Source organism: Salvelinus namaycush, chromosome 30 (assembly GCF_016432855.1).
Source record: "Salvelinus namaycush isolate Seneca chromosome 30, SaNama_1.0, whole genome shotgun sequence".
NCBI classification, from domain to species: domain Eukaryota; kingdom Metazoa; phylum Chordata; class Actinopteri; order Salmoniformes; family Salmonidae; genus Salvelinus; species Salvelinus namaycush.
The window spans coordinates 11,388,735-11,410,936 of NC_052336.1; the positions used below are offsets into that span (position 1 = coordinate 11,388,735).

General features: G+C 43.8%; 1 protein-coding gene across 1 annotated transcript in view; it reads right to left on the reverse strand.

Annotated features, from left to right (window-relative positions):
- LOC120025174 (tyrosine-protein kinase CSK) overlaps nt 1-22,160 on the reverse strand; it is a 40,509-nt gene extending 18,349 nt beyond the window's left edge. The window contains exon 1 of the mRNA XM_038969627.1: nt 21,967-22,160. The gene's annotated coding sequence lies outside the window, so the exon portion shown is untranslated. The remainder of the gene's footprint in view (nt 1-21,966) is intronic.
- Nucleotides 22,161-22,202: the final 42 nt, after the last annotated feature.

The window sequence follows — 22,202 nt, forward strand, 5'->3', positions numbered from 1 at the left end:
CTATACCTCCGAGCGTAATCTTCTCCTTTCCCACTCATCCCCTCTATTCTTTTCAGCTCTCGCAGGCTCCCTGCTGATATCCCTACCATGGAAATCCACTGAGTGATGTAACACACTATAAAACCATGATAACTACCTCTTCGTATAGTAGAACACTCCTTTCTCTGCTGAGTTCAATGACAGTCATTAGGTGCTTCACACTAGGTCTACATCAACCCATTCACACTAGGTCTACATTTTTATTTATTTTTATTTAACCAGGTAGGCAAGTAGAGAACAAGTTCTCATTTACAATTGCGACCTGGCCAAGATAAAGCAAAGCAGTTCGACAAATACAACAGAGTTATACATGGAGTAAAACAAACATACAGTCAATATTACAGTAGAAAAATAAGTCTATATACAATGTGAGCAAATGAGGTGAGATAAGGGAGGTGAAGGCAAAAAAAGGCCATGGTGGCGAAGTAAATACAATATAGCAAGTAAAACACTGGAATGGTAGATGTGCAGTGGAAGAATGTGCAAAGTAGAAATAGAAATAATGGGGTGCAAAGGAGCAAAATAAATAAATACAGTAGGGGAAGAGGTAGTTGTTTGGGCTAAATTATAGATGGGCTATGTACAGGTGCAGTAATCTGTGAGCTGCTCTGACAACTGGTGCTTAAAGCTAGTGAGGGAGATAAGTGTTTCCAGCTTCAGACATTTTTGTAGTTCATTCCAGTCATTGGCAGCAGAGAATTGGAAGAGAGGCAGCCAAAGGAGGAATTGGCTTTAGGGGTGACCAGAGATATACACCTGCTGGAGCGCGTGCTACAGGTGGGTGCTGCTATGGTGACCAGCGAGCTGAGATAAGGGGGGACTTTACCTAGCAGGGTCTTGTAGATGACCTGGAGCCAGTGGGTTTGGCAACGAGTATTTAAGAGCAGTTGGAGCCCACGGAAGGAGAGTTGTATGGCATTGAAGCTCGTCTGGAGGGTTGTTAACACAGTGTCCAAAGAAGGGCCAGAAGTATACAGAATGGTGTCGTCTGCGTAGAGGTGGATCAGAGACTCACCAGCAGCAAGAGCGACATCATTGATGTATACAGAGAAGAGTCGGCCCAAGAGTTGAACCCTGTGGCACCCCCATAGAGACTGCCAGAGGCCCGGACAACAGGCCCTCCGATTTGACACACTGAACTCTATCAGAGAAGTAGTTGGTGAACCAGGCGAGGCAATCGTTTGAGAAACCAAGGCTATCGAGTCTGCCGATGAGGATGTGGTGATTGACAGAGTCGAAAGCCTTGGCCAGGTCAATGAATACGGCTGCACAGTATTGTTTCTTAACGATGGCGGTTAAGAAGGTTTAGGACCTTCGAAATGGTCGGTAATCTGTTTGTTGACTTGGCTTTCGAAGACCTTGGAAAGGCAGGGTAGGATAGATATAGGTCTGTAGCAGTTTGGGTCAAGAGTGTCCCCCCCCCCCTTTGAAAAGGGGGATGACCGCAGCTGCTTTCCAATCTTTGGTATTCACAGACGACACGAAAGAGAGGTTGAACAGGCTAGTAATAGGGGTTGCAACAATTTCGGTGGATAATTTTTGAAAGAAAGGGTCCAGATTGTCTAGCCCGGTTGACATCAATCCATTCACACTAGGTCTACATCAATCCATTCACACTAGGTCTACATCAACTCATTCAGAGCCAAGAAATACTGCTGAGAAAGCGACACCGTACTACAGACAACCAGAAATAAACTCCATTTTACAAGCACAGCGCTCTGCTGAGCCAACTAGTCGGAAAAACTTTACGCCACTCTCCAGTAAGTGTACAAAAAAATAATCTCTGAAAGTAAAGCCATCAATCCAAAACCTCTCAGTACTCTTCTCTAGCCATCTAGTGTTGAATGAACACTGACATAGTATCCACAGCAAATCTATTATTTCTACCATGTCATGCTTATGTGTGGTCAACAAGCACTAAGCAAGTAGGTACTGTATACATGTTTGCCAGAAGAGCCTCCCCAGATGGATAGCATTGCTTCAGCTACATGTGAAGTCTTCTTCAGGTGGAGAGAGATCATTCTGCTTGTGCAGTCAGCGTGCTAATCAAATCAAATCTTATTGCTACGGATTGTTTTCCTGTGCTGGCTGAAGTCTCCATGGCTGCAGCTGGTCGGAAGTGAACAGTAATTCACACTTTCAAAAATAACCACAAAAATCATTATTAGGCCTACTGTAACAACTATGTCAGTGAGAGACAGTGTTGCGTATGTACCACATTGTGAAAACTCTATTCTGAGTAGTAAGCTAATGTTTCTCAACAGCATATGCAGGTTGCTCCAGGTAGAAATGGATGGTGCACAGAGGTGAGTTCACATTTCAGAACTCAACTACCTTACATGACCCGAGTGTCTGGCAGTGGCGGTCGGTGCCGTTCAAGATTAGGGAGGAACTTTTGTTTTTACTGAGCATGGCCTTATTTCTATTAAAGCATATTGGCTGCCTGTCCTTCATATTCCATATCAACGTAACGTCGATAGGTTTAGGCTACTAAATGATACTCTAACTTTAACCTTTACCCATCATGAGGTTGCTACAACGTAGCCTACAAATGAAAGTTCATAACATAGGTGCACAGGTCAAGAGACAAAATTGGAGTAATCAAGGTGAGACAGTGACACATTCAATACCGTCTTGAACACTCTTGCCTGCATCTAGCTGATATGGGGTGTAATCATTAGTCGAAACAGTTGAAATGAAAACAAAAATGAGTTTCCATTGGACAAATTCAAGTAGGTCCCTCCCAGTTTTATTCCGTTTGCTTCTATTTAAGACATTTTTGCAACAGAATTGGCAGAATGAATACACCCCTGACCTTTTGGGCCTTTAAAAACCTGCTGTATGTTAAATTGTGTGCGATAGCTTGGAAAATGACTCTGGATGACAATGTTTTCCTAAAGAATTTAAATCCACTTAGTTTCCTTAACACAATACTAATGATATCTAAATACTTGTATCATCCCAGCCCTAGTTGTAACCATATTAACGTTATAGTCAACCAAAAAGAACTTACCTGTTAGCAATCCCACAGTCAAATCCAAGTGGACAATCACACAGTACAACAAGCAGTTACACCGGCAGGCCCTGGTGGCAATAAATAAAACTGAAAGCTTACCTTGGCTTCACTTGGAAGAGTTGCAGTGTTGGATAGCCTTGGCCATCTAGCAAACATAAATAGCATTCCTCTCAGAGTCAGGTTGTCGAGTAGCTTTATTAAACTGCATTAGTTGGTAAATGAAAGGTAAACTAAGAAATACAGAGCTAGCGCTCACTCTCCCTGCACCTTCTCCTTAATTTGTTCACAACTGTTCAACTATCATCTTTGAGTCAACTACTCTCCAGAATTTATGCACTACAGTGCTAGAGCTATAGCTGTACTAGATTCATAACCTGATCCTTTGATTGGATGGACAAGATGTTAATTCTTACTGCAAGGGGTCTGATCGCTTGGACGACTTCCTTCAGAAGTCAAAATTACTGTGAAAGGCCATGGAAGGGGATGAGAACCATGAGCCTACTAGTTGTTTAAGTCAATGTAGCCAGAGGAGAACGGAAAACAGCTGTCCTCCAGCTACACCATGGTGCTACCATAGAGGGTGCTGTTGAGGCTACTGTAGAAATTCATTGCAAAACAGTGTGTTTTAATCAATTATTTGGTGACATGTTGATGTTATGTTGGGAGGAGTTTCATGGTAGGCTCAGAGGTTGCAGGTGTGTTGGTGTGTGCTGGGCCTGTAGCACAGAGTTGGTATTGTAGAGTTTACTGGCAGCAAAGAAAGGTACAGGGAGAAATATGGAAATGTGACCTCCTGACTATGCAAATACAGAGCAACAGCTCACACTACAGTACACACATTCACAGCTCAGTGGAGGGGTCCGATGTTGAAGAGACAACAAGTGCATAACTGTTCACAACAGATGACTCAATAGATAAGTTTTGAATGTGAAAAATTCTTTACACTATTGATTAGCCTAACCACAGCAAAATCACAAGATAAATTAACTATAAAACATTATGTCATTGCACAGAGTATGGAAATCACAAGTGCTATGCACACAAGTGAGATATCATTAGTCTCTTTGCACAGACGCAGTGTAAACAATCCTATGGTGAGAAGCACAGTGAGTCCAGTGTCATGACTGGTGTCCTCACAGCATCTACGTTCTACTAGCCTTACTGAGTGAGGAGAACTGAACATGGACCCTCCCTTGCAGAGCAGAGTGCACAGTGGAAGTTTGAGGCATTGTGCTCTGTTACGAGTGTTGGTGGTTCTAAAGCAGGGCACTGACAGACAGTATCAGGGTGCTAAACTGCTCCAGTCAGACAAGGCACATGCCTGGCTGTCACGGTGTTGTCTGCTGCCTCCCTCCTACTGTCCCTAGTAGCAGGAACCAGGAAGTGGGCTACAATTAGTGTTAGCGCAGTGAGACACGATGTGCCCTGAGATAAAGCAGCCTGGCTCCCAGAGTCTAATATGCCCTTCTGTTCTTTTCATCTGTCTGCCCTAATCCTGTGTCCCACTGCCCCAGCATCACAGAGAGAACAAACACAACGTGAGCTCATGAGTAACATGGCACTTCCACGACAGGACCAGGTCAGCACCCCTAGCACAGAGAAGACAGACACAGGTGACTCCGAATATCTCACATGGCAATTTCTCTGGCAAAATACTGTTTTAAAAGCTGGCAAGCTTCCTCAGGCTAGGTGTTTGTCAACGTCTACATAAAGGCACCACAAGGGACACACTATACTTGCAACTGGGTTAGTTTCGGTATACAAATAGAATACACAAGCCTTTGATTGTGGGGAATACACAAGGCTAAAAGTGGAACAAGCGCAACAGCGAGAAGAGAATGATTATATTTGAGTGAAGTGATCAGCCTAGATCTGAATTCCTCTGTTCAAGAGTCATGTGGAGCAGCTATGGGAGGAGAAAGCCATCTGAGGGAGAGAAAGGAAAATACAGAGGAAAAGATGGTAGAGAGAGCGAGCGAGAGGCCTACAGGAAAATAGAAAGACAGAGGGAGGTATGTGGGCATCCCTTCGTAGTGCTCCACTCCACCTCATTAAACAGAGCACGCCTGGCTCTGCCATCTGCTGCACGCCACCTTTCCGTCGCTCAATTCTCTTCGTTTTTAGACATGGTCCGTTCTTCACAGTCCCACTGAAACGGCTGGACCCATCTGTTGTTTATCTTGTTCTCCTACTCTTCGTTTCAGGGGGATAGACAGATGAACAACAACAGGCTGACTACATGTGAGAGGAGAGGTAGAGAGCTCGTGTTCAAACTGCCGAGGTCCTGACCTGACCGCTTCAGTCTTCAGCTCAACTGTCAGCCTGGCCTGACTGGATCTCATCTAGGCCCATCAGTACTCTAGGCTAGGTATTCCAAGCCCATACAAATACTCACTACTAGACCTTCACCATATTACTATTACCCACAGATTGAAGGTTGAGACAGTACAAGAGAGCTGATGCTTTTCTTGTGGCCATCTGAGCATGAGACCTACACTCAGCAAATAGCCTAGGCCTAAGGTACTGTAGTTGTATTAAAGGCCCATAGCAGCCATTTTTATATCCATATCAAAATCATTTCTGGGTAACAATTATGTACCTTACTGTGATTATTTTTGACCATTGTGTTAAACAAACTAAAATAGCTTCTTAGCAAAGACCAATTTCTCAAGCAAGATTTTGCTAGGACTGTCTGGGAGTATTCCGAGTGGGGAGGGAAAAACAAAACTAGCTGTTACTGGCAGAGAGGTTTGGAATGCTTTCTTATTGGTCTATTAACTACTTTACTGCCTGGTGATGTAACCAGGCAGGCCAAAACTCCATCCCATCAAAACGGACAGACATGTAGGCGGTATTTTCAAACAGCTCTTACACTAAAAAGGACATTCACCCTTTTAGTATTACTCCAAACTCAGTGTGGCAATATACAGTAGATAGTTAAAGTTGGAAGTTTACATACACTTAGGTTGGGAGTCATTAAAACCCGTTTTTCAACCCCTTCACACATTTCTTGTTAACAAACTATAGTTTCGCCAAGTCGGTTAGGACATCTACTTCGTGCATGACAAGTCATTTTTCCAACAATTGTTTAGACAGATTATTTCACTGTATCACAATTCCAGTGGGTCAGAAGTTCACATACACTAAGTTGACTGTGCCTTTAAAGAACTTGGAAAATTCCAGAAAATGTCATACTTTAGACTAATTGACATAATTTGAGTCAATTGGAGGTGTACCCGTGGATGTATTTCAAAGCCTACCTTCAAACTCAGTGCCTCTTTGCTTGACACCATGGGAAATAAAAAGAAATCAGCCAAGAAAATTGTAGACCTCCACAAGTCTGGTTCATCCTTGGGAGCAATTTCCAAATGCCTGAAGGTACCACGTTCATCTGTACAAACAATAGTACGCAAGTACAAACACCATGGGACCACGCAGCCGTCATACCGCTCAGGAAGGAGACGCGTTCTGTCTCCTAGAGATTAACGTACTTTGGTGCGAAAAGTAAAAATCAATCCCAGAACAGCAGCAAAGGACCATGTGAAGATGCTGGAGGAAATAGGTACAAAAGTATCTATATCCACATAACCTGAAAGGCCACTCAGCAAGGAAGAAGCCACTGCTCAAAAACCGCCATAAAAAAGCCAGACTATCCTTACGTGCAGTTGCAGACCGTAAAGATCGTACTTTTGAGAGATGTCCTCTGGTCTGATGAAACAAATATTGAACTGATTGGCCATAATGACCATCGTTATGTTTGGAGGAAAAAGAGGGAGGCTTGCAAGCCGAAGAACACCATCCCAACCTTGAGGCACGGGGGTGGCAGCATCATGTTGTGGGGGTGTTTTGCTGCAGGAGGGACTGGTGCACTTCACAAAATAGATGGCATCATGAGGGAAAATTGTGGATATATTGAAGCAACATCAAGACATCGGTCAGGAAGTTGAAGCTTGGTCGCAAGTTGGTCTTCCAAATGGACAATGACCCCAAGCATACTTCCAAAGTTGTGGCAAAATGGCTTAAGGACAACAAAGTCAAGGTATTGGAGTGGCCATCACAAAGCCCTGACCTCAATCCCATAGAAGATTTGTGGGCAGAACTGAAAAAGTGTGTGCGAGCAAGGAGGTCTACAAACCTGACTCAATTACACCAGCTCTGTCGGAAGGAATGGGCCAAAATTCACCCAACTTATTGTGGGAAGCTTGTGGAAGGTTACCCGAAACGTTTGGCCCAAGTTAAACAATTTAAAGGCAATGCTACCAAATACTAATTGAGTGCATGTAAACTTCTGACCCACTGGGAATGTGATGAAAGAAATAAAAGCTGAAATAAATCCTTCTCTCTACTATTATTCTGACATTTCACATTCTTAAAATAAAGTGGTGATCGTAACTGACATAAGACAGGGAACTAGGATTAAATGTCAGGAATTGTGAAAAACGGAGTTTAAATGTATTTGGCTAAAGTGTATGTAAAGTTCCCGACTTCAACTATATAAAACAGCAAAATCATGTTTATGTCTGCACTGGGCATTTAATACCTCCAATATAACACCATAAATTCCAAGCGGAATTGCCAGGGAACTCACAATATTATCACCATACTTAGGTGCCGATGAGATATGTATTGCGATTCTATATGTATGGCAATTCAATAGTGCGATTTGATGTTCCAAACATATTGCTCACTGCTGCAGAGAAACAAGAGACCGCATGAGACAGTTTTGATCTGTCATGGAAATACAAGTGCTGAAAACATGTTGATTCCCCATTTTAAAATATTATGGAGAACAAGCCATAGGATTCAACATACCAGAATTTTGGCAGCGGTACAGCCGACTAGCTCTACCTTGCAAAAAAAACATTTTATTTGTATTATTTATTTAGCCTAGGCTACACACACGGAGTCAAAGTATCAATATATCGTTAAGCAGCTGTATATCAACCCGCCCCCCCATCACTAATAAAATTCCCCATCCTCTATTCCATTTGTAGAAAAACATGGTGTAGAGTGAGCGTGTCAGAAAGTCTCACAGGAACGACATGTAGGCAGCAGTATGCACTTGAGTTCAGTACAGTATGTCATGCAGAAGAAATGGAGGGGGTTGATCTGAGTAAATGTGTAGCCTATTTTGACAGCACAGTCATAGAAGGTGAAAGGCAGCAAGAAACCCGTTCCCTTCAGAAGCTGCAGACGAGAGAACGAGAGACCGTCTATTGTGTTAGCAGCAGCAGCAGAGCCACAGCAGCTCTCTTAGCTGTGGTCTCAAACTCAGCACATGCAGGCAATTTGCTAATCTCATTCTATTTATAGCCTCTGCATATACAGGAAAAATGAGACTGCATTCATTTTCATAATTACATACATTAGGTGTGTGTGTACGTATGAGGGGATTCTCTCCACCCACAGACTGTCAGAGATGCTACAAAGGAAATTATTCTGGGGAAGGTGGGCAGACAGCTGGAGGGGGTGGGGGCTGGAACCCCTAGTTGTCAAGCAGCATGGAGGCAGAGGGAAGGGGAGGAATGCACGATAAGGAGAGGGTGACGAAGGAGTTAATTGAACAGAGACAAATCGAGGCAGAAGGAGCTTGAGCCATGAAAGGGGATTTGGGAGGCTGAGACAGTGTGAGAGCGAGTGAGAGAGAGAAATGACTGCGCTCGGTTCTGACAGAAGGGTACCGGCACTAGCAGCCAAATAGACTGCTGCAGTGTCTTAAACACGCAGAGAAGCAGTCTGCCTGCCTCAGTCAATGTGCCTCACTGCACAGCTCCCCACTCCATCTACAGGAGAAGCCAGAGTAATAGGTGACAAAGAGCCTCATCACACACAGCAATGAGAGGGTTCAGCAGAGCAGGGTCCTGGTACAACAACGCAAATCACTCATCTCCAACTGACAGACTGTGGCAGGGGAGAGTGAGGGAAGAAGAGTGACAGGAGATACAGAGGAAGTGAGGAAGATGTACAGAGAAGAGAGGTTGTGGGGTGAAGGCCTATCCCGTGCTGCTGTGGTAAAGGCTTCAGGGCTGCAGTGACAGTGAGTCCTTTACATTTTAGTAATTTAGCAAAGGCTCTAATCCAGAGCGATTTACAGTAGTGAGTGCGTACATATTCATACTTTTCTGTACTGGTCCCGTGAGAGAGTTGTTTCACTCTGACACTAAACATGAATAATGGAGCCACACCCCGCGGTCCCTACACACACAGCTAGCCTGTGAATAATGAATCCCTAAACAGACTTCCATTAGCACCCTCCACAGAGACTCACATGCACGCTCACAGAGTGGAATTGAATTCTCTTCCTCATATATCCTCTTTAAAAAGACAGACTAGGCTCCTGATGAGATAAAAGTTAATTGTGGTAGGCTACAATACATCTAATATAAATCTTTGTGAGACAAAGATAATGTCAATAAAGATATTCAACAAATGAATATCAGAATGAACAAACATGCTTCATTGTAATGAAGGCAACGCATTATTGATAGGGAAATGAAAATGGTCAAATGGTGCAGACATTAGGGTTTAGTGAGTGCAAGACTGCAAGTCCTTGAGCTCCAGGTCAGGACAGTGTGCTGAAGTGTGTTACATCTCTAGTCTCTACATATGGCCTAGATTCACACAGCCCACATCAAGTCACATCACACTCAACATACTGTCACACAGCCAGAAAGATGCACACAAAGATATACCAGAACAGACACGCGAGCATCGTATGCTTTGGTATTCAGTTATTTTCTTAATACCGACTTTGTATGAGCGGAGCTGTGAAGAGCTCATCTCAGAGGCAAACCATTCATCATTACTGATATAAAGAATCCTTCTCTCAATGACATTATTATACCCCACGGGGCTGCATGCAGTCTCCTCACACAGAGGTGCCAAGACGCCAAGCAATGTGTGGACAAGTCTTCATTTGAATCTCAAGCAACCAACATTAAGAAACACATAACAATATTAGGGGGAAAAAAGCAAGCAGATGTCTCAATGCTCAAGGTTGTGAAGACAGGTAGGGTTGGAGAGAACTTAAAACATGGCCAAAGGTAGTAAAATGAAAGCAATCTTATCTTACACCCAATGACTCTATTAAAGTGACTTGTGTGGCAGGCAGAATTGATCCCATTAAGAGAAGAGGGATAGGCTACATGAGATTCCCCAGGCTGAGAAATGGAGTGCGTGCTGCACTGAGGCCTGGTTTTGTCTGACCTGCATAAAAAGAGGCCATCAGAGAAGGTGTATGTGAAAATCTGAGATCATAAGCCTAGTGAGAGATGCTTAGAGGATTTCTGCAAAGTAACCTACAAGGCCAACAGGTTGTTTATGACTAGAGGTCGACCGATTAAATCGGAATGGCCGATTAATTAGGGCCGATTTCAAGTTTTCATAACAATCGGAAATCGGTAATTTTGGACGCCGTTTTTTAAAAATATATTTTTTTACACCTTTATTTAATCTTTATTTAACTAGGCAAGTCAGTTAAGAACACATTCTTATTTTCAATGACAACCCACCGTTCCTAGGCTAACTGCCTTGTTCAGGGGCAGAACGACAGATTTTTACCTTGTCAGCTCAGAGATTCAATCTTGCAACCTTACGGTTAACTAGTCCAACGCTCTAACCACCTGCCTTACATTGCACTCCACGAGGAGCCTGCCTGTTACACGAATGTAGTAAGAAGCCAAGGTAAGTTGCTAGCTAGCATTAAACGTATCTTATAAAAAACAATCAATCATAATCACTAGTTATAACTACACATGGTTGATGATATTACTAGTTTATCTAGCGTGTCCTGCGTTGCATATAATTGATGCAGTACCGCATTCGCAAAAAAGGACTGTCGTTGCTCCAACGTGTACTTAACCATAAACATCAATGTCTTTCTTAAAATCAATACACAAGTATATATTTTTAAACCTGCATATTTAGCTAAAAGAAATCCAGGTTAGCAGGCAATATTAACCAGGTGAAATTGTGTCACTTCTATTGCGTTCATTGCACGCAGAGTCAGGGTATATGCAACAGTTTGGGCCGCCTGGCTCATTGCGAACTAATTTGCCAGAATTTTACGTAATTATGACATAACATTGAAGGTTGTGCAATGTAACAGGAATATTTAGACTCATGGATGCCACCCGTTAGATAAAATACGTAACGGTTCCATATTTCACTGAAAGAATAAACGTTTTGTTTTTGAGGTGATAGTTTCCGGATTCGACCATATTAATGACCTAAGGCTCGTATTTCTGTGTGTTATTATGTTATAATTAAGTCTATGATTTGATAGAGAAGTCTGACTGAGCGGTGGTAGGCACCAGCAGGCTCATAAGCATTCATTCAAATAGCACTTTCGTGCGTTTTGCCAGCAGCTCTTCGTTGTGCTTCAAGCATTGCGCTGTTTATGACTTCAAGCATATCAACTCCCGAGATTAGGCTGGTGTAACCGATGTGAAATGCCTAGCTAGTTAGCAGGGTGGGCGCTAATAGCGTTTCAAACATCACTCTCAGAGCGTCACTCTCAGACTTGGAGTAGTTGTTCCCCTTGCTCTGCATGGGAAACGCTGCTTCGAGGCTGGCTGTTGTCGATGTGGTCCTGGTTCGAGCCCAGGTAGCGACGAGGAGAGGGATGGAAGCTATACTGTTACACTGGCAATACTAAAGTGCCTATAAGAACATCCAATAGTCAAAGGTATATGAAATACAAATCGTATAGAGAGAAATAGTCCTATAATAACTACAACCTAAAACTTCCTACCTGGGAATATTGAAGACTCATGTTAAAAGGAACCACCAGCTTTCATATGTTCTCATGTTCTGAGCAAGGAACTTAAACATTAGCTTTCTTACATAGCACATTGCACTTTTAATTTCTTCTCCAACACTTTTTGCATTATTTAAACCAAATTGAACATGTTTCATTATTTATTTGAGGCTAAATTGATTGTATTGATGTATTATATTAAGTGTTCATTCAGTATTGTTGTAATTGTCATTATTACAAATAAATAAATAAAATAAAAATCGGCATCGGCTTTTTTGGTCCTCCAATAATCGTATCGGTGTTGAAAAATCATAATCGGTCATCCTCTATTTATGACTGTACAATAGTCTCACATACTGTGGGTGAAGATAACCTTATGCACAAACACTGGTCCAGACTTAACATAAATACAGGCCATTGGCATTTCCATGTCTACAATGGAAGCATAGGTAGACTGTTAGCTATATGCTTTGCAATGCATGACAGTTAAGACAAAGCACTGCGGTTAAATGAAATAAAATCACATTCACATGGTTGGCAGATTTTTTTATTTAACCTTTATCTATGCAATTGAGTTAAGAACAAATTCTTAGATGTTACTGTGAGTGTAGCGAAATGCTTATGCTTCTAGATCTGACAGTGCAGCAGTATCTAACATGTAATATCAACAATTCCACAACAAAACCTAACACACAATCTAGTAAAGGAATGGGATAAGAATATATAAATATAAAATATGTGGATGAGCAGTGAGAGCGGCTAAGATGCAATAGATCGTGTCGGATGCAGTATACACATATGAGATGAGTAATGTGAGATATGTAAACATTCTTAAAAGTGTCGTTATTAAAAAGTGACTAGTGTTCCATTTATTAAAAAGTGGCCAATGATATCAAGTCTGAAAGTAGGCAGCCTCCTCTCTGTGCTAGAGATGGCTGTTGAACAATCTGATGGCCTTGAGATAGATAGAAAAACAGCTTCTCTGTCCCAGCTTTGATACACCTGTACGGACCTCACCTTCTGGATGGAAGAGGGGTGAACAGGCAGTGGCTCGGGTAGTTGTTGTCCTTGATGATATTTTTTGCCTTCCTGTGACGTTGGGTGTTGTAGCTATCCTGGAGAGCAGGTAGTTTGTCCCCGGTGATGCACTGTGCAGACCGCACCACCCTCTGGAGAGCCCTGCGTTTGTGGGCGATGCAGTTGCCGTACCAGGCGGTGATACAGCCCGACAGGATGCTCTCGATTGTGCACCTGTAAAAGTTATTGAGGGTTTGAGATGACAAGCCAAATTTGCTCAGCCTCCTGAGGTTTAAGAGGCGCTGTTGTGCCTTCTTCACCACACTGTCTGTTTGGGTGGACCATTTCAGTTTGTCAGTGATGTGTACGCCGAGGAACTTAAAACTTTCCAACTTCTCCACTACTGTCCCGTCGATGTGGATAGGGGGGTGCTCCCTCTGCTGTTTCCTGAAGTCCACGATCTATTTTGTCTTGTTGACACCACACAGAGCCCTCACCTCCTCCCTGTAGGCTGTCTTGTCATTGTTGGTAATTAAGACTACCACTGTAGTGTCGTCTGCAAATTTGATTGAGTGATTGAGTTGGAGGCGTGCATGGCCATGCAGTCGTGGGTGAACAGGGAGTACAGGAGGGGGCTGAGAACGCACCCTTGTTGGGCCCCAGTGTTGAGGATCAGCGGAGATGTTGTTTCCTACCTTCACCACCTTGGGACGGCCCATCAGGAAGTCCAGGACCCAGTTGCACAGGGCGGGGTCAAGACCCAGGGTCTCAAGCTTAATGACGAGTATGGAGGGTACTATGGTGTTGAATGCTGAGCTGTAGCCAATGAACACCATTTTTACATAGGTATTCCTCATCCAGATGGGATAGGGCAGTGTGATGGCGATTGCATTGTCTGTGGACCCATCGGGGCAGTAAGCAAATTGAAGTGGGTCTAGGGTAAAAATCCAACAAAAAGAGAATTTTTTCCCCATACGTCTACAGATGAGACAGTCACACTTCATATACAATGTAGGCCATAGGATGGTAGCTAGCTAAATCCACAGACAATGAACAAAACACTACCAACTTCAAGCTAGCTAACCGCTGTAGCTAAACTCAGCAAAAAAAGAAACGTCCTCTCACTGTCAACTGCGTTTATTTTCAGCAAACTTCACGTGTAAATATTAGTATGAACATACCAAATTCAACAACTGAGATAAATTGAACAAGTTCTACAGACATGGAATAATGTGTCTCTGAACAAAAGTGGGAGGGTCCAAATCAAAAGTAACAGTCAGTATCTGGTGTGGCCACCAGCTGCATTAAGAACTGCAGTGCATCTCCTCCGCATGGACTGCACCATATTTGCCAGTTGATGCTGTGAGATGTTACCCCCCTCTTCCACCAAGGTACCTGCAAGTTCCCGGACATTTCTGGGGGTGGAATGGCCCTAGCCCTCACATCCAACAGGTCCCAGACGTGCTCAATGGGATTGAGATCTGGGCTCTTCGCTGGCCATGGCAGAACACTGACAGTACTGTCTTGCAGGAAATCAGCCATACTGCTCATTCTGTGCATGGTGGCATTGTCATGCTGGAGGGTCATGTCAGGATGAGCCTGCAGGAAGGGTACCACATGAGGGAGGAGGATGTCTTCCCTGTAATGCACAGCGTTGAGATTGCCTGCCTGCAATGACAACAAGCTCAGTCCAATGATGCTGTGACACACCGCCCCGGACCACGACGGACCCTCCACCTCCAAATCGATCCCGCTCCAGAGTACAGGCCTCGGTGTAACGCTCATTCCTTCGACGATAAACGCGAATCCGACCATCACCCCTGGTGAGACAAAACCGCAACTCGTCAGTGAAGAGCACTTTTTGCCAGTCCTCTCTGGTCCAGCGACAGTGGGTTTGTGCCCATAGGCGACGTTGTTGCCGGTGATGTCTGGTGAGAACCTGCCTTACAACAAGCCCTCAATCCAGCCTCTCTCAGCCTATTGCGGACAGTCTGAGCACTGATGGAGAGATTGTGCATTCCTGGTGTAACTCGGGCAGTTGTTGTTGCCATCCTGTACCTGTCCCGCAGGTGTGATGTACCGATCCTGTGCAGGTGTTGTTACACGTGGTCTGCCACTGTGAGGACGATCAGCTGTCCGTCCTGTCTCCCTGTAGCGCTGTCTTAGGCGTCTCACAGTACAGACATTGCAATTTATTGCCCTGGCCACATCTGCAGCCCTCATGCCTCCTTGCAGCATGCCTAAGGCACATTCACGCAGATGAGCAGGGACCCTGGGCATCTTTCTTTTGGTGCTTTTCAGAGTCAGTAGAAAGCCCTCTTTAGTGTCCTAAGTTTTCATAACCGTGACCTTAATTGCCTTCCGTCTGTAAGCTGTTAGTGTTTTAACGACCGTTCCACAGGTGCATGTTCATTAATTGTTTATGGTTCATTGAACAAGCATGGGAAACAGTGTTTAAACCCTTTACAATGAAGAATTGTTATTTGGATTTGTACGAATTCTCTTTGAAAGACAGGGTCGTTTCTTTTTTTGTTGAGTTTAGCACTGACGTAATTAATTCACAATGGATTAGCCTGTTCCCATTAAACAGCTGCCCGTGTTAGCTAGTTAATAAGGACACTGCACTGATGTGCTAGCTAGCGAATATGCTAACATTAGCTAGCAAAACATTTGGCTATGGGCTGGCACTGGCAGTTTGGGATTATGGAGCGTGAATTAAATTGTTTCGTCATTATCTTGCTAGGTAGTTATCTAGCTGTGGCCATGTGGCTAGTATCAACAAGGGATTTTTACCAAAAAAGCAACATTAGCGCAGAGCTTGGAATCTAGACCATAAGCACAGATAGGAATTGCCAAACAATGCTACTGCAACCTTCTGGTTTAGAGTATTTTAACAAGGCTGAGTGGCTGATGCATTCCAAGGTCTTTGCTGTGTGAACACAAAAAAAAGGGATTGACCGCCGACACACTGTTCAGAGATGCTAAGTGCTGTCGGCAGGCAAACGTTTGACAATCCTACCAGTGTGTGAGCTTTAACATTTACCCAAACTCTACCTGAGTCCTTGCCTCACCCCAATGAGGTTAATGCTGTAAAACAAACCAACCAACATCTACCAGGGTCAGAACACGCAGAATGACTGTCTGGCACATTATAACATTTCCCAGAGGCTCAGAGGAGTTGTTTGGGGAGAAACTGGCGATGGCAGGGGTTTATTTTCCCCAAAGCTGACCCTGATATAGTAATGCAAAGGCCTGGAAAGATGCAGCAGCTAGGCAGCCTGTCAGCAGAATGCTGTGTGTGTGTGTGTGTGTGTGTGTAAATAGCAGAGCAGCACTGTTCAAACTGGACATCAGCTCTCCACCCCAGCTAGGTGGACTGTCCAATACCAGACATAAACCACGACAAGAGCCGTGTCTGACAGTCAACTCATTTCCTGAAGCAAATTTTTTTTAGACACAGGAAACAAAATTAGCATACTCAAAATTGAAGACGTTCCAGGAGTTGCGTTTGAAGTAGTAGCAATTACTGCAAATAGTAATTATAGCCATTTGAGGTGTCAATGACACTGCTAGTTGACACACTCAGTACCCCAGTCAAGGACTGAAGAGAGCTTTGAGAGAATTAAACTAGTGCTGCTTTTCTTAGTAATATGGGTGATAACACAACGTGGCTGTACAGTAGTAGGTTTTCACAGAGAACATGACCAGCCCCCCACCATAGCAGAGTAGTCTGAAAGATAGACTGCAGACAAGCACATCACTAATCATGCTCGGACTACCAGAGCAACGGTCCTCCTTTTGTATTAATCAATAGCTGCTGCAAGTTCTCCTTGTTTTCCCAGAAACCATTCTCATGTTTGAGCTCTTGTCTTGGTTCATCCTGATTGGCCAGCTAGCCCTTGGATGAGGGCTGCCTTCGGCCTGATTGGACTGCTGTTGAGTCAAACGTGCTACATCAAGTTCAGAGGTGACTTGTAAGCTGATAAAATCCTTTGTTGAAATCATATCAGGACAAATAGGCCTATCTGCTTTCAGGAAGTAAACCTAGCCTGTAACCTGCATCATTATCAAAGAGCTCAAAGATGGTGTCAAGTAAAACTATTAAAATAATTCAAATCTAGACTTTTATAAGCGTCTACTGATCCATTGTTGAGAATTCCACTGTCTTTGATGCTGGTTGTTATTTGAAGTTAGCTTGTACAAGTTGGCCTGAAATCCATCAAACAGCAGATGAAAGTAGATGGCTTCCCCACTGAGACAGATGTATCATCTAGGACTTATCCCATGTTCCAAACAAACAGGTCAGTCTCCACAACAACAGTATAGTTAGGCTATATGAGTCTACCCCCCACGGCCCCATCAGTTACATAACCACCAACATCATATTCTCTCCCTTTCATTGAGGGCTCCTCAAATCCAAAGTTACGCATCTACCATAGAGCTGCTCGTAGGGAAGTGCGGGGAAAGCAGGGGAAACCCCAGGCTAAAATACAGGACAGGCAAGCAGCATACATCTCTTCCCTGCAGTGACTTCACAACACTTCCTGCTAGCTTGGTGACCACAGGGCCAGAACAACCTCAGCCCTGTGTGGACAAGACAATGAGGGTCACTTATTAATACCACATTCCCAACAGAAATAGAATGACTAAAACAGGCAAAGCCCCCCCAGACCAGAGCAATTTGACAAAACACTCAATATGGCTGACGTGCAGGCTAGGCCTAGCTACTGATAACATTTCAATGATATGCCCGCTCCCAGATCAAATGCCACGATCAGAGTCCATGATGCCAAACAAGGGTCAGCCATCATCCTCATCAGTTTAACAGCCAGTCAGTCAGGTTAGTCAGCCCAGTACGTAACAACATAGTGTCTTAATGTGAGCCCTTCTGCATGGCTCCGTCTGGAGGAGGAAGTGACCTTATGTTCCCATCGGCTCAACATTTATCTTTTGCTCATTAATTCAAATCAGCTCCCACAAACACAAAACCCTGACTAATGCCTTCCAAAGCCAAACATTTGAATAATTAACTGTGGCCACCTGACAGTTCACACAATAGGGGGTTGCAATGGTTTTCTAAAACAAGTTTGTCTTAAAACAGGTTGGAAACATAGGAGAGAAAGGCAACAAGGGATAGATGGCATTCAGTGACTGAACTTCAATCACCTCTCCTATAAATCTGTCAACTATACTGAGCTTTGGAATGTCTCTCAGTGCTGTCTTTAAAGCATCACTTCCTGTTGAGAGTGATTACTGAGATAAAAAAAAAAGTTTGGGTTGCAGCAGGTCTCAGATATGGCAGGCAGTGCTGCTGTCGGCTTGTCAAGTTAACTACCCTCACCTCTGGGGGCATTCTCACCATGTCACCCTTTCTCGGTGACATACACACACAACGGTTGACCTGGGAAGGCAACAGTTACTGAAAATAGTGGTGTAAATGTGATTCTTAGTCAGTGCACCTGTGTCTTAAAACAATAACCACACTCTACCAAAATCTGCGTAGGAACTTTTATAGAAGTAAAGAAGATGTGTGCTTTTACACAACAACGCAAAAACTCAATTAGACAAATAGCACCTTAAGCAGTTATTCTAATCTGGGTTTAGGGTCAGATTGGCGTAAAATGATTCTCAGCAGGGAGTGAGTCTCACTGGGTCTCAGTGTGTGTGTGTCAGGCCAGCGGCTGTGCTCTCCTTAGAAGAAGTGTGAAGGTCCCTGTGGCTGTCCAGCAGGTCCAGTAGCAGGAGATCCATGCCCATCTCAAGGAGCAGCCTGCCTTGCCAGCCGCTGCCCAGATGGAGATGCTCGCCCACTGTGTTTGTGCCTCAGACCGCCACCACAATGCCCCCATTCTGCTGGGCGGTAGGCAGGGCCGGAGGGGTCTCGCCCTCCCTGTGGGCCCCAACACAACACTGCTCCTTCCTTCCACAGCTGCTGGACAGAGAAGGAGACATAGGAGCAACAGAGGAAAAGAGAGAGCAGGGCTAATATGGCTCTCTGCCACCTCTACTCCCATGTTACATAGAGACCACAGTGACAGGGTTGTTTTAATGACATAGAATAATATGAACCTGAATAATATGAAGCTGAATGGCTACAAGGCCAGGCTCTTTGAAAGCTGCACACTGACTGCAGTGTGTGAAAATAATTATAGTGCATTGTAGTACACTTATGGTGGTGCTACTAAAACGTGTTGTTAATATGACATGGTTCTGATTGGATAACTTAAATTGATCCTAGCATGATCCACCACATACAGAAGCCAGGGGTCAGAGTGCATGTCAAACACCATCTAGGCCTAGGCTACTTCTCTCACCATCTTACTGCTAGATATTCAAGAAACAGAATGTAGCTCAAATGCATGCCCCTGAAGTGCCTTTTTGAACGAAACAGCAGGGGGCGTGGGGCAATTTATTTTCCTTCCCGGCCACTAACAACCCGCACAGGCACTACTCAGACAAGCAACAACTAACCAACTCATTAATCTCAAAATGTCATTGCTCCTCTAAAAACAACTTTGCCAAGCCAGCTTAAACTGACTGAGGATAATAGAGGTAAAAGGGAATAAAAACACAAACATCTAGGTACGCTAGTCTAGTGCCCACCAGATCATGTTAATGCCACTTTCAATTGAGGACTACACAAATCTACAAAACAAAAACGAACATGCATTTGGGAGGAAGATACATTTGGGAGGAGAAAAAAAATAAATAGAATGTGGTAATTGTTTAAAGGTCAGGGTCCTTGGCCTGTTGGCCAGGCTTAAGATGTCTAATGAGAGCGTGTGCAGCAGACAGAGGAGCAGCAGCCATTACCTCCCTTCCTGCTGAGTGTGTAAGCTGAGCTCTGAGATACTAAATACTTCATAAAGACAAGGGAGAGCAGAAATGAGCTTCAGCTGACACCTCTAGTCTTCTTCAGCCTGCCCTGCTCAGTGGCTAATGCAATCTACCATCAGTCAATCAATACTGCAGAGTGAGCTATTGACAAAGAGCAGAGGAAGGTGTATTGGTGGTTAGTGTGGTCGATGTATTCCGTACCTGCATGGGTCTGCCTCAGGGACAGACCCCATCTACTGAGGCAGACCCATGCAGGTACGGAATACATCGACCACACTAACCACCAATACACCTTCCTCTGCTCTTTGTCAATAGCTCACTATCAAACCAAGGTGCATGAACACTGGAGCAAAGTGAAAGACAGACTGGTTGGTTGTTTAGGAACAAAACCAGAGGAGTGCTCAACTATGGAGCCAAACAGACAGGGTTGGCTTAGATTGTAGACAATGTGTATATTTTGTGTCCAATGTTAATAAAATAATTACACAATGAGCACTTGTCTCAAATACATTGCTACAGTTGTTGGTTAACTAGCTAAAGAATTTCAGCCATATTAGCACAAACATAAAATCAGTTAAAACACCTCAAAACAAAGACATGGGATCAGTAAGATGAAATGAGCCACTTACAATTCCCACATGGTAATTTCTTGTCATTCTTGCAAGCAATCTGGCCATCCATAATCACAACACGCTGACTTCTGCCTCATGGAAGCGTGCGCGTCATTTTCATGACGTTGTCAGCTAACCTATCTATTCTGCAACTCTGGGTAGCACAATAGAAGTTTACAAGCAAACTTTTTAAAAACAGTGCCTTTCGACAACTGCCTTCATCAGGGTATCAGTAGATGGTCTGCTTGCCTTTACAGCTAGAGAGGAGGACAGCCTTGTCTTCACTCACTGCATACCAATTCTACAGCCTATCCTTATGCCCTAAGTGCACACTTGTTCACTTACCTTGAGGAGCAGAGTGCACAAGAGCACACTTTGGGATAAATGGGACGCAAACACTCACTCAGCCTCCATGCACCAGGTGGACACCCCAAAAAGGCTGCAGAAGGCCCAGCTCAGACAACATACAGATCCCAAACATGTTCCAGTCTGGTTTCCAAATACATTGGAGGATAATGAATGCCAGGATCATCTCCTCCCACCATCTTGATAACAGATTTTTCTCTAATGGAAAACCCAAAGCTACAGTAGCATGCTACATTACACTTTGCACTTAATAACCAGATAGTGAAGATGGGGCATTTGTTAGGCAGAGAAGTGATTTTGTTAATTACTCCTCTGTGATGCCCAAATTGTTCATGTGACCGCCCATGACCCCTAAAAAGTAAACCAAATATTTCACACTGCATTCATTATAGGCTTTTGACGCCTGTTTCTTTAAAATGTAACTGACAGCACATCATGCCAAGTACAACGAGATTCTGGTGCTTTGTCACATTCACAATATTATACTTTCAATGGCATGTAAGCCTACAGCCTAACTAATGCCACAAGAGACAATCAAAACAACTGGAAATAACCAAATGCTATAGCTTCTGATTATCACTACGGCTCATAATAACTTAGACAAGGTTGTAGCGAAGTGTGGCACAACAAGTTGAGGCTACATGGTTTCAGACAGGCATGCCACAGCACGCGATAACATGTGGTTACATTGCAACATTTAGGGACAACAATGTTACAAAACATGTGTAGATAGAGGATTGATTACCACAACATCCTAAATCACAACAATGAACAAATCCCGAATTGACAGATATTAGTTTGGAACACAGAACCAGTCACCCACAACAGTGTAACTAGATTGAGCTGTGCACGAGGCCAGGCGATTAACAATATAATTCAGGCATGCAGTAACATTTTGCCTTGCGGACAGTAACATACCCACTTCCTGTCTTGCTTGTCGTTAATGCTGAGCTGTCAGCGGCCACAACACAGAAAACTCAGACAAACTACCCGTCAAATAACCCGTTGGTTCCATCAATTGGCTGACCCTTCTCGTCCGGGCACCAGTCAGTCAATGCGACTGATCGAAGGAACGCGGAGGTCGCTAATGTAGCTAGCTAATAGCACCGGTTAAATGGGTTGAGCCGTTTGTTGAGCCATTAAAAACCACTTGGAATTATATTAAGCTAATAGATGTAGTTATAACGGCGGTAAGAAACTAATTACAAAAATACAAAACCGCCTAATTTGACATTTTCTTTCAAATTATTGGGAAGCTTTCCGGGCTGAGATGGTATTGCAGCACAGCGATAGAGACACTGCTTGAGTGTACAACAACTCACCGTAAGCTATCGCTTTATGTTGACCAGATGTCTTTACAACTTAACGCGGCAGGCCATGAAGATGATGTATGTTATTGCGAGCATCCAGTTTGTCTGAAGTAAAAAGAAGAATATCCCAATTTGACGTTTGGACGCTCTCTCTATGCCGAGTTCGCACAGGCCTCGTAAATGAAATGGATGGCCTCCCCCTCCTTCCAACCAGCAGCAGTACGCATGCGCTAATTTATTGGCAGCAA